General features: G+C 41.7%; 1 long non-coding RNA gene across 3 annotated transcripts in view; it reads right to left on the minus strand.

The window, feature by feature from the left end:
• LOC133775279 (uncharacterized) overlaps positions 1-12,398 on the minus strand; it is a 159,464-nt gene that overhangs the window by 129,994 nt on the left and 17,072 nt on the right. The gene's annotated exons all lie outside the window — the stretch shown is intronic.

The following is a 12,398-nucleotide window of genomic DNA, read 5'->3' on the forward strand; positions in this document are numbered from 1 at the left end:
TAAGCATAAATTACTAATCAGGAATTAAAGGAGACGCTATTATTTAAAAGGATGTAAGAAACTATTTTGAACAACTTTATGCCAATAAATTTTAAATTTTAGATGAAAAGAACAAATCAAAACTGACACAAGAAGAAACAGAAAAATCTGAATTATTCCATATCAACCATAAAATCAAGGTTAAAAACCCACAAAGGGGCAGGCATTTGGTACAGTGGTTAAGATGCTGTTTGGGATGCTTATACCCAGTATCAGAATGCCTGGGTTTGAGTCCCAGTTCTGCTTCCAATTCCAGCTTCCTGCCCAAGTACAGTGGGGGAAGCAGCAAGCCATGGCCCAAGTACTTGGGTTCCTGCCACCCATATAAGAGACCCAGATTGAGTTCTGGGCTCCTGGCTTCAGACTGACCCAGCCTTAGCTACTGCGGGCATTTGCAGAATGAATCAGAAGATGGACGATCTCTCTCTCTTGCTCTTGCTCTTTCTTTCAAATAAATAATTGATTAATTGATAATTTATAAAATCCACAAAGAAAGTTCATTCCAGATAGTTTTGTCAGAAAACTTCAATTAGTCTTTTTTATAAAAATAACCTTATACTAATTCTTTCAGAGAACAGAAAAAGAAGCATAATTCCCAACTATAACAAGCATAATCTTCATACCAAAACTTGATAATGATATTACAATAAACAAGCAACAGATTAACTCCCTCATAAAGAAGTAAATAGCCACAGTAAAATATGGACAAACCAGATCCGGTGATGGATAAAAAGAACAGCATATCACAATCAAGCTGGGCCTATTCTTGGAATGAATGATTTATTTAATATTTGAGAATAAAACTATGAAATTTAACATATTGAAAGAATAAAAATTATATAATATGATGATTGATAATATAAACTTGCATTCTATTGGGGATAGGGCATCCATCAGGTCACAATTCTTTAAAAAACATATTCTTAGCAAACTAGGAAAGTAAAGTAACTTCCACAAGCTGAATTAAGAGTAATTAAAACAAACAAAAACAGCAAATATTTTCTTTAATACTGAAATATTTAGAGTTTTCCTTTGAGTTTGGAAACAAGATAAGAAAATGACCCATCATTGTCTACTATCATCAAGAAAAAGAAATAAAATCTTAAAATACAAGAAGTGAAAAATATCAAAGTCTCATTTTTCTCAAATGACATGACTGTATTCATTTTAAAAATATGCCCCCAAGGATTGAATATAGGCTTTTGCAATTATTAAGTGAAATTAGCATATTCATTGATTAATTTATCTTCTAATCACTGGTATAAGATATAAAATCAATATATGAAAATGTATTATATATATTTTTTTTTTGGACAGGCAGAGTGGACAGTAGAGGGAGACAGAGAGAAAGGTCTTCCTTTTTGCCGTTGGTTCACCCTCCAATGGCCACCGCAGTAGGCGCACTGCGGCCGGCGCACCGCGCTGATACGATGGCAGGAGCCAGGTGCTTCTCCTGGTCTCCCATGGGGTGCAGGGCCCAAGAACTTGGGCCATCCTCCACTGTACTCCCTGGCCACAGCAGAGAGCTGGCCTGGAAGAGGGGCAACCGGGACAGGATCGGTGCCCCGACCGGGACTAGAACCTGGTGTGCCAGTGCCGCAAGGCGGAGGATTAGCCTAGTGAGCCGCGGCGCCGGCCATTTGTATTATATTTTATATATCAAGAACCAACATTTAGAAAACTAAGCTCTTTAAGAGTATAAATGTAATTTATAACAATGTAAAAAAAAGATGCCTGGGGGCCGGCGCCGTGGCTCACTTGTTTGATCCTCCGCCTGCGGCGCTGGCATCCCATATGGGTGCCAGGTTCTAGTCCCGGTTGCTCCTTTTCCAGTCCAGCTCTCTGCTGTGGCCCGGGAGGGCAGTGAAGGATGACCTAAGTGCTTGGGCCCCTGCACCTGCATAGGAGACCAGGAGGAAGCACCTGGCTCCTGGCTTCAGATTGGCGTAGCTCTGGCTGTGGCAGCCGTTTGGGGGATAAACCAGCGGAGAGAGGACCTTTCTCTCTGTCTCTCTCTCTCACTGTCTAACTCTGTCAAAAAAAAAAAAAAGGGATGCCTGTAGCTAAATCCTATAGACAGTCATGTAAAATTACTACTTTGAAAAAAAAAATATTATCAAAAGGAATTAAGCAAAACTAAACAAATGGTGGCTTTATCCTGTTCACAAATTGAAGGACTTGACACCATAAACATAATTCTTCTTCCAGAAGTTGATCTATCAGTTTAATACAATTCCAACTTTGGAGGAAGTTGAAAAGTTGATTCTAAGATAAAATGTAAATGAAAACAATCAAGAAAATTTAGACTCCTGAAGAATGACAACATTGGAGAACTTATATTGCTGGACTTATAAAGGCACAGGAAACAAGCTTATGGCATTACTAAATGAAAAATAAAATCCTGAAATACATCAAAGCTCATACAGATCCACAAGCTTTTCAAAAGGATTCAAGAAGGGTAGGCATTCAGAGCAGGGGTTAAGACACCAGCTGGACACCTGCATCCCACATTGAAATGACTGGCTTCAAGGTGTTTTATTCATACAGCTTGCTGAACTCTTTACTTTAGTATAGAGTTAATCTTCTGTGTATAAAGTTAATTGAAAAAAAGATCTTAGTTGGGGCCGGCGCCATGGCTCACTTGGTAAATCCTCCGCCTGCGGCGCCGGCATCCCATATGGGTGCCAGGTTCTAGTCCCAGTTGCTCCTATTTCAGTCCAGCTCTGTGCTGTGGCCCGGGAAGGCAGTGGAGGATAGCCCAAGTGCTTGGGCCCTGCACCTGCATGGGAGACCAGGAGGAAGCACCTGGCTCCTGGCTTCGGATCAGTGTAGCTCCGTCTGTAGCAGCCATTTCGGGGGTGAACCAATGGAAGGAAGACCTTTCTCTCTGTCTCTCTTTCTCACTGTCTAACTCTGCCTGTCAAAATTAAAAACAACAACAACAACAAAAAAAAAAAAAAACTAAGACTGGGAAGCCGGTGCTGTGGTGCAGTGGGTTAACACCCTGGCCTGAAGCGTCAGCATCCCATATGGGTACCGGTTCTAGTCCTGGCTGCTCCTCTTCCAATCCAGCTCTCTGCTATGGCCTGGGAAAGAAGTAGAAGATGGCCCAAGTCCTTGGGCCCCTGCACCTACGTGGGAGACCAGAAGAAGCTCCTGGTTCCTGGCTCCTTGCCTCAGATTGGCATAGCTCCGGCCATTGCGGCCATCTGGGGAGTGAACCAGAGGATGGAAGACCTCTCTCTCTGTATCTATCTCTCTCTGTAACTCTGTCTTTCAAATAAATAAAATAAATATTAAAAAAAAAAAACAACTAAGACTGGAAATAGGAGAGAAAGGAGGAAGAGGGGTGGGAGTATGGGTGGAAGGACAGGTATGTTGAGAAGAACCACTATGTTCCTAAAGTTGTATTTATGAAATGCATGAAATTTGTACTCCTTAAATAAAAGCTTTCTTTGGGGAAAAATCATTTAAAAAAGTGAGAAAAGAGAAATTATTGGGTTCAGTTCCTGGCACTGCTCCTAGCTTTCTGCTAATGTATACCCCAGGAGGAAGCAGGTGATGGCTCAAGCACTTGGCTTCCTACTGCCCACATGGGAGACAGGATTGATTCTGGGCTCCTAACTTTGGCCTAGTGCATCCAGAGCTGTTGCTGGAAGTTTGGGAATAGATAATCAATCTCTGTCTCTCTGCCTTTGAAACAAAATGAAAATAAATATATATATTATTTTAAAATGGACTCAATAGTAACTCAAAGAAGTTTCCAATAGTCAAAGCTTGACAGGGTGAACATTGGTAAGGAACAAGAAAAGGCTAAAATATATTAAATATACTTAAAATAAGAAAGCTTATGTCTCTGTAAAAAGAATACACTAATTTAGGAAAGGCTGAAAAATATTGTTTGTATTCTTAAGGATGTCAGCATGGTTTCTGGAATACTAAGATAATTATCTACGTCCTAATCTGAAGTATTTGTTAAATATGTGCATTCATAATGATGCTTTTAACAGTTTGGCTATCTTTGAAGGATAACAGAGGATCAACTCATTATTTTTTAAACCTAGTTTTTCTAAAAGTGGAAAAAATACTTATTTATTGATTCATTCATTCATTTGAAAGACAGAAGAGCCAAGCATTTCTCCCATCTTACAGAAGCTGTAATGGAGTTTGCTGATTGCCTACATGCGGAATGAACAAATATCTCTGTTCTATGTGTTTCCTACAGATTAGTATTTGAGTCCATGGACTTGATCACATTCGGGTTTGAAATTTGGGGCCAGATAACTTTCTGGTGGTAACACCATCAGGACAAAGACCCGGTTTCCTCAAGTAATACAAATGCAATGCACTTACTTGATTGTTCAGGGATACACAAGTGAGTGGCAAAACTATAAAACAAAGCAGAGAACTTCTTCTTATGTAACCTAAATACAGGTCACTTCTAGTGGGCAGGTGAAGGCTTATGCTTGGGTTGGCTGTGCGGTAGGCTTCTACAGGCTGGATCAGCCTGCCAGGGCAGCCATCGCAAAACCCCACAGGCTGGGTGGCTTCAACAACAGATGTTCATTTTCTCACGCATCTGGAGACAGGAGGTCCAAGACCAAGGCTGAGCACAGTTGATTTCTCCTGAGGTCTCTCTCCTTGGCTTGCAGACGGCGGCCTCCTTCTGCCTCTTCACGTGGGCTTTCTTCTGTGCATCAGGTTCTCCGTTATCTCTTCCTCTCCCTATAGGGACACCAGTCACACTGGGTCGGAGCCCCATCCTTATGACCTCATTTAACATGGATTACGTCTTCAAAGGCTCTGTCACCAAATACAGTCACATTGGAGGTGAGGGCTTCACCATGTGAACTGGGAGGAGACCCATATCAATCCACACTGTGGCTGGTCAAGTTTTATTTCTTGAGCCAGGGGAGTTAAAAGTGTTCACTTTGTAATAATTCTTTATTATATACAGATGTTTTATATGGTTTATGGATCTGTGCTATACATTAAAATAAAAAATTGCAAAGTTAGGAAATGATTACTTCTGAGGAAAGAGGTTTAAAGAGGGCTTGAAAGTTTTTTGGGAACATGACTGCATTCTGATTTTTTATCTAAGTAGTGGTTACATGGGTTTGTGTTAAATTGTGCCCAATATATATCTATGATTATTGACTCTTCCATATGTGTTTAACTTCAATAACAAAAGTTATTTAACAAATACAAGAAAGCAAGCGTAAGAGAGTCTTTCTTAGCCACTGCTTAATTTACCCTTCATTTTTTATTTTAGGAAGTGTTGCCTTTTGGTATCATCTGTGTCATGGGAGAAATACATAATTTCATACTCGATTTAGAAAGAGTCCAGATGCTGTTACATTATTTAGCTGGTGCTGTGTTGGAAGTGTTGCTTAAAGAGAGACCTTTGCTGCCAGAAATTTCCTTGCAATATATCATGCTAAACACTGTTGATTTGTGTTTTAAATGTTGCCTAATGGTTTTTGTAGTATTTGAATTTTTACTGTAAACTATGAAAGCTATCTGCAGGGAATCCAGGCCTTTCCTGTTTCTCATTTCCTCCATTTTTGGAGATAACATCACAGTATATAGAGAGGGGACCCAGTTATTTCCAAATCCATAGATTCACTGGGGCTGGGCAATGTCAGATCAGCACCTGAATAAATAAAACATGAGCCCATTAGTGCAAGCTTATGTGACCTGTCAGCATCATTAGGCTCTGCTGTGCACAGGAAGCCAGCTGGGATCAGGCCTTTCCTAATGATGGCATCTCTCGAGAGAGCCTAACAAATCCAGGCTTTGCTTTTTGAATAAGCATTCCCGTGTTTACTTTCCAGGCAAGGGTCTCACTTCATTTTCACGTTGCTGTAATTCAAACCCTTCCCTCCTCGGAGTGCTCCCACCCTGCTGTGAATGGACGCAACCAACTAGGCTCCATCGAAACTCAGCTCTCCCAACCGCATGCACAGAATAACCAAGAAGAAGCCGAATGTTCACCAGGCCTTGCTTCACTGCTGTCCAGATTCTCAAAGGCAACCTCTGCAAGGACCCCCTCATACGACAGGATAAACTTGTTAGCTTTACAATTCAAAGTTCGTTCGTGCAGTGGCTGTTAATATTTAAGAGAACAGTTTAGGAAAATGATCCTCGATGCAGTCTGTCCCGATTCAGATCCCAGCCTTGCCACTGCATAGCTGTGTAACCTTGGGCAAATCACTAAAGCTTTCTGAGCCTCAGTGACTCCTTATAAATTATGATGCTGATAGAATCAAACAGTGTTATTACATATAATGTCCTTAGAGAATGCATATAGTAAGCACTCTAAGCATTTGCTTCTGATTATTATTCTTATATATTTTTTTGCTTTTATTTATTTTTGTGAAAGGCACACAGATAGAGACAGAGAACTCCCATCTGCTGGTTCAATCCTTAAATGCTTGCAATAATCAGGGCTGGGCCAGGCTGATGTCAGAAGCCCAGAACTCTACCTGGGTCTCCCAGATGCCCGGCAGGGAGCCAAGCACTTGAGCCATCACCTGCTGCCTCCCAAAGTGCACATCAGCAAGAGGCTGGAATCAGGAGCAGAGCCAGACTCAAACCCAGGCACTCTAACATGGGATGCAGTGTCCCAAGCAGCATCTTACCAAATGTCTGGCCCCTGGTGATTATTATTATTTGCTATGTGGGCTCGTACAAGTCACTTAAATACCCTGTGCTTTAGTACCCTTACCTATAGAAAAAAGGAAACAGCAGCATGAACAGTACATATTTTTAGGGTTGTTATAAGCATTGAATTAGGTAATTTGTGTACATTATCTGCTGGCTTTTATTATTTGATCTCTTCTATATTCTTACCTACAGATATGCAGGTAGGAAATTGGGCTGACTGAATTTATGCATCACCTTCATAAATTTTCAGGGAAAAAAAGCATTGGTTCTTTATATTTTTCAGATTTAGTAGAAGTGCATTTCTGTAATAATAAATTTGAAAAGCAGAAAAAATCAAATGTCACATCTCTGTATGTAACTATGCACATTTTACATATTTTATATTTTTCTTTACAATCCCTTCTCTACCATGCACAAACTTAGAGTAAAAGTAAAAGAAAATCATAATTTTAACATTTGTTCTTTGAATTCCTGTTAGAGAACTGTCTCCCGTTAGCATTAATAATATCACTTGGGTAGCAAGTGAAACTGTCATGCATTAATAATAGTCAAGGATACATAAAGTTAAAGCATCCAGCAATAGGAATGAACAGTTCTCTTGGAGCACAGAGCAGGCAACGCTGAGACAAATATAGAGAGGAGGTTACAAAACAAAGTGATGGGGGCAAGTGTTGCAGTGCAGTGGGTTAAGCTTCCACTTGAGACTCCCACATCCCATTTTGGAGTGCTGGTTTGAACCCCAGCTACTATGCTTCTGATCTAGCTCCCTGTTAATGTGCCTGGGAAGCAGCCGATGACAGCTCAAGTGCTTGGTCTCCTTCCACCCATCCAGGAGCCCTTGAGGGAGTTTCTGGCTGCTGGCTCCAGCATGATCCAGCCTTGGCTGTTGCAGCCATTTGGAGAATGAACCAGTGGATGGAAGATCTCTGTCTGTCTCTCCCTCTTGCTCTCTCTCTCTCTGTATTCCTTACTTTCAAAATAAATGAGTATATTCCTGAGGTCTCTGTACAACTTTGTGCCTATTGCCAACAATATGACATTGTGTACTTCAAAATTTAAGAAAGCAGATCTCACAATAAGTATCCTTACCACATACATAAACTCCTCTCTCTTTTTGAATATGAGAATAATAAACAGAAACAAAAGTTGTCCAAAAAAGCCATGGGCCTCTATGAGGCAAATAAAATGTGGACCCATTTTAAATAGTTGTTGATGCTTGGAATTTTTCCTTCAAGAGGTGTTATCAATTTTTAAATATTTATCTATGGACTCCCTGAATTTAATACACTCATCTCCCTTCTCTTGCTCCTTCAGCAATGTAAGTTGAATCATCCTACTTGATTCTCCAGTAATTAATAGCTTAATAACCAGTATATAGAAACTTCAATATGTTCAATTTTGGAATGAACCTATAAACAAACACATGCAAGACTTAATTATAATTACAGAAAAATGATCTTCAACATTGGAAAACTAATAATACCACTGGAGAAGCCAATAGAGGAATAGGAGGGAAAATGGAGAGAAGGTGTAAAGACAGTACATTTTGCATCTTACATTTGGGCAATCAGCAAATAGTGCCAAAGTTGATGTTGAAATTTACTTAATCTATAATAAAATGAGAAGAGTGAAGCCGCAGCAGCAAAGGTCGAGAGAAGGTAGATGTGTTAAATCTAGTGAATCAATACGTGAATTTTTTTCAGTTGATAAATCAGGAAAAAATAAAGAAGCAAGTTATTTAGAATTTGTTGGCAAGCAAGGAGAAAAACTAACACTAAAATCTGTTAAAAAATTAATGGGGGGGGCCGGCGCCGCGGCTCAATAGGCTAATCCTCCACCTTACGGCGCCGGCACACCGGGTTCTAGTCCCGGTCGGGGTGCCGGATTCTGTCCCAGTTGCCCCTCTTCCAGGCCAGCTCTCTGCTGTGGCCCGGGAAGACAGTGGAGGATGGCCCAGGTCCTTGGGCCCTGCATCCCATGGGAGACCAGGAGAAGCACCTGGCTCCTGCCTTCGGATCAGCCCAGTGTGCCGGCTGCAGCGTGCCAGCCGCGGCGGCCATTGGAGGGTGAACCAACGGCAAAGGAAGACCTTTCTCTCTGTCTCTCTCTCTCTCTCACTGTCCACTCTGCCTGTCAAAAAAAAAATTAATGGGGGACAATTTTATTTTTTATTTTATGTTCTCTGTACTATTGTCATTTTACTAAGTGTGGTAGACAGAGTATGGTCCCCAAAGATGTCCACGTCCTAATCCTCAAAACTGTGACTATGTTACTTTACACAGCAGAGGTGATTTCTGCAGGAGGGGAGATTTCTGAGAGGGAGGGAGTGTTCCAGCCTATCTGGGTGGGTTTCATGTCATCACAGGAGTGCTTCCAAGACAGAGGCAGAGGTGACAGCAAGAGTGGAGAGGTGACCACAGACACAGACACTGGAGTGATGCACTTTGAAGGTGGCGGATCAGACCACAATCCAAGGATATGGGGGCTGGGGGACTCTAGAATCTGGGGAGGGCCGGGAGAAGGATTCTACCCTAGAGCCTGCAGAAGGACACGGCTTTGCCCACACCTTAATTTTCTCCCTTAAGACTCATTTTGAACGCCTGATCTTAAGAACTTTAAGACACTAAATGCATTCCAAGCCACTAAATTTATGGTGATTTTTACAACATCAAGAAGAAAATAAAATACCGTGCACTGACTTGTACTTTTTTTAAAAAAGAAACAGAAACAACCAGAAAGAAGCCTGCCAGTGGATGCAATCTCATCCTTTTTCTTTGGTGAAGGTAGGAAAGGCTATGTTTTCATTTTGTGTCCGTCGGCTTATGAAACGTTAACAAGCTCAGCAAGACTTCAGGACAACCCTCATCAAGGAAGCGCCAACAGTAGATGATCATGCATGGATCTGTACTGAAAGACTTGCAATGCGGCAGAGTTTCCTGTGTCCTAACCTGCTGTCACCTATAGCTGACCCAGGCAATAAAGTGACATCTGTGCGTAGGGATATCTGAGAAATCCAAGTCCTATTGCAGGCGGCAGAGGGTGGCCCCACCACCTGGCTGGCCATTCACATGGAATTCACTGTCAAGATCAGAGGATTGGAAGGTGGTCTCAGGAGGCATGCACACAGCAGTATTTCAGTCCAGCCAAGTAGGGGGCGCCCTTCTTTCCTTACAGCTCTGTTTCACATTCCCCAGGGAGAGTGGATGTCTTCTTTGTGCCCCCAATGTCACGACATCACACCCAGCAGGTGACTACTGAGCACATCTCCACTGTACAGATACTGTGATCTAGAAAGCACCACAGCTCTTGGTCTTCCTGTCAGCACTGTTCACCTCTAGCCTCTCACTTGTTATTGCAACTACATTCTTGGTAGTCTCAGCTCAGGAAATCTGCTTGATGTAACTCAAAGAAACTGCAAACCTTTCTCCCATGGAAAGAGAGGAAAGAAGGCAGCCAGGGAAGGTAAGGAGGCCAGCTGGGAGCTCTGAAATGAGGTGTGGCTCTGGGTGCAGTGGGGTTACAAAAAGAGTGCACTGCAGTTTCTTTTTCAAAGCTCCTCCATCAAAACAGGCAATGCCACCCAAGAGGGTCACTATGTACGCAGACCCCTAAGTGCTGACGCTTCCCCTGAACCTGCCAAGTCACTCCTGAAACGATACTCTTATTTTCAGACAACGGAACTGTTCTGTGAAAACCTGAAATGAGCAGGCTTGGCACTGCTTTGGTTCGGGGAAGAAATACTCATTCTTGGGTGGGAGTGGGGGAAGTAATTTAGAAAATACATAGCAGGACAAAGACAATTTTCCATCAAAGGGACACAGATAGGTAAGGAAACAACCCAATCTAAGAATAGGCATTTTCTCTTATTATTGTATAGTTGATCCATCCCATTCATCCAGTGGGATGAAAGGATGCCGAGAAAGCAGTATACATCCCAGTCTCTAATGAAGAAAGTGATAACAGGTGAATCTCAACACCTGGCCCAAGGCCTGTCAGGTACTAAGTAGCAGAGCCAGGAATTGAATCAGATTTCCGGACTCCAATCCCAGAGCGTCCTTCCTGGCCAAGCTGCTATCTGTTGGGTGCACACCAGTCATCTTACCCACGTACCATGATTCAACTTGGAAGAAGCACACATCACTTCTGGTCACATCTTATAAGCCAGAGCAAGCCACTTTTCAGTACGCAGAATGTCTAATCCTCTGGCTGGGAGGGCAGTGAATAGTTGGAAACAGAAACAGAACCTGCACCGCCTCTCCCCTGGGTCCAGCAGTGGCAGCAGCTGTTGATAATCTCTAAGTGCACCCACTGCCCTCTGTCTGGCTTGTCCATCCACTGGGTAACCAATCTCCTGTGTTGGCGTTTCTCTGTTGAAACACCCTAGTGGTTTCTGCTTCTTAGTTAAGCCAACAGCCTCTGCCTCATGAACATCTGAAAATTTTCTGTGCTTGGGATAAGCTGGGCACAGAAAATACTGTGTGCTGTGGGTTTTTAAGTAGTAAATGTAAACATCTGAGGTGAATAATAATAATAATAATCACTTTGTATGAGCTGGGATTGGTACCACTCTGAACGACAGAAAAGCCAAAAACAACAGGAGCATAAACAAAAAAAGAACTTTATTTCTCTGGCACATGATCATGACTAGAAATAAGGGACCCAGAGGGCTGATCTGACCCCACTCTGTAATCATCCGGAACCTAGGACTGTCCCTTGGCTTCCACTTCCTGCTCCAAGATGCATGCAGCAATAACCATGTGTTCTGGAACTCAGTAGCTCAAATAACTGTCTCTTGCATCTACTTCCCACTTATTTTGAATTAATTGCCTGTATTGACTTTTTATGTTTTATTTTTAAAAGAATGTAGATGGATACAGTTTCAATTGGCTACAGCATGGCACCTAACCATGTCTGACCATAAGGGATAGACTAAGAAATACTAAAATACTAGTCCGTGTTCCAGGAGCTGTGTATCCAGCTAAAAATCAGGAGTTCTGTTGTTAAGGGAGGATGGATATCCAGGAAAAACTCACCCTCTGACACATCCCCAAATGCTCTTATTAGTTCACAAGTCTTGAGTAACCATTTCTGCATTCATAGTAGCTATAAGCCTTAGGGTAAAGACAGTCATTTTTTTCCATTCTTATGATTGAGAGAGGAGAATTTAGTCTTCAGAACCCTTAAGGAGATCTGATAGAGGAACTCAGTGTCCCCAGAGTCATCAAGAGAAAGGAAGAAGCTAAAAAACAAGTTGAAACAGAAATTTGCTGGAAACAATATTCAGTGATCCTCATGAAATCTGTTGTAGTCAATATTTACATAACGCTTTTAAAACAACTTATACTCACTCTCATTAAATCCTCACCAAACATTTGTAATGTGTGTTAGCACCCTCATTTGACAAATGAGAAAGCTTAAATGTAAAGAATGTAAATGATTAACCCAAGTTTAAAAACAATGGAAGTGTTAGGTCTGAAACTAAAGTCCTTGGAGTCCAGAGTTTAGAATCTATGCTCCTTCCTCACCACCAGTATCTTTCCCTTCAATGAATTTGAAAGTGTACACATTTCTCCATAATTTAAAAGTGGATACCAATGATCCCTACAAAATCTCTGTGTGATCTATGAGGACCTTGGAGAACTGATGTCCTTGACATGTGTTGATCAGTGAAGATAAGATCAAACCCTTTGACG

The sequence above is a fragment of the Lepus europaeus genome, chromosome 16, assembly GCF_033115175.1.
Source record: "Lepus europaeus isolate LE1 chromosome 16, mLepTim1.pri, whole genome shotgun sequence".
Classification (NCBI taxonomy): domain Eukaryota; kingdom Metazoa; phylum Chordata; class Mammalia; order Lagomorpha; family Leporidae; genus Lepus; species Lepus europaeus.